Source organism: Propithecus coquereli, unplaced genomic scaffold, assembly GCF_000956105.1.
Source record: "Propithecus coquereli isolate 6110/MARCELLA unplaced genomic scaffold, Pcoq_1.0 Scaffold569, whole genome shotgun sequence".
Lineage (NCBI taxonomy): Eukaryota > Metazoa > Chordata > Mammalia > Primates > Indriidae > Propithecus > Propithecus coquereli.
In genome coordinates this window covers 514,996-516,366 of record NW_012151607.1, presented here as the reverse complement: position 1 = coordinate 516,366, position 1,371 = coordinate 514,996, and positions in this window count along the sequence as shown.

The following is a 1,371-nucleotide window of genomic DNA, read 5'->3' as shown; positions in this document are numbered from 1 at the left end:
TGTAAATCTGTTACCCCTGGCAACTGATAACTGTTACCTATAAATGACCATGTAAGACTTCATTTGTGGCCTTTTGAGATTGACGGAGAAATCCAGGACCCCTGAGCACCCCCTTTGCCTATAATCTTTATAAATTTATAAAACTATACCTTCGTCTCTGTGTATTCTTTTATTTCCATTATTTTCCCTTTTCTATTATTTTCTTATCCCTTGCAACCCTACCAAAGGGACCCGTTTTTTTGCAGGGAGCTTGGCCGCGCTCCCTGCACAGATGAAGCTTTGCTCACTTGCTGCGTGCTCACCTCCTGCTGTGCAGCCCAGTTCCCAACAGGCCACTGACCGGTATAGGGGATGATGATCACAGCTCTACATCCTCGCCAGCATCCATTATTCTCTTTTCGATACAAGTCATTTTATCTGGGGTAAGATTGTATCACATTGTGGTTTTGATTTGCATTTCTCTGATGATTAGTGATGTTGAGCATTTTTCCATATACCTGTTGACCATTTCTGTGTTTTCTTTTCAGAAATGTCTGGTAAAATCATTTACCTATTTTTAATTTGATTATTTTGTTGTTGAGTTGTTTTAGTTCCTTCCATACTCTGGTTATTCATACCTTGTTGGCTGGGTAGTTTGCACATATTTTCTCCCGTTCTGTACATTGTCTTTTCACTTTGTTGATTGTTTCCTTTGTTGTGCAGAAGTTTCATTTGTCTATTTTTAATTTTGTTACCTGTGATTTTGAGGTTTCGCCCCCCAAAAAATCTTTGCCTAGTTAGAGCAATGTCCTGAAGCATTTCCCAATGTTTTCTTCTAGTAGTTTCATAGTTTCAGATCTTATATTTCAATATTTAATTCATTTTGATTTGATTTTTGTATATGGTGAGAGATAGGCATCTAGCTTCATTCTTCTCCATATGGATATCTAATTTTCCCAGCACCATTTAGTGAAGAGATTGTCCTTTCCCTAGTGTATGTTCTTGGCACCTTTGTTGAAAATGAGTTGGCTTTAAATGTGTAGATTTACTTCAGGGCTTTCTATTGTGTTCCATAGGTCTATGTGTCTGTTTTTATGCCAGTACAATGACGTTTTGGTTACTATAGCTTTATAGCATGTTTTGAAGTCGGGTAGTGTGATGTGTTCAGCTTTGTTGTTTTTGCTTAGGATTGCTTTGGCCATTCGGGGTCTTTTGTGGTCCCATATGAATTTCTTTCCTGTTTCTATGAAGAATTTCATTGTTATTTTGATAGGGATTGCACTGAATCTGTAGATCGCTTTGGGTAGTATGGGGTGTCATGTTTATTCTTGGGTCTTTTTTATTCTATGTAAATTTTAGAATCAGTTTTTCAAGTTCATTAAAACACCGTGA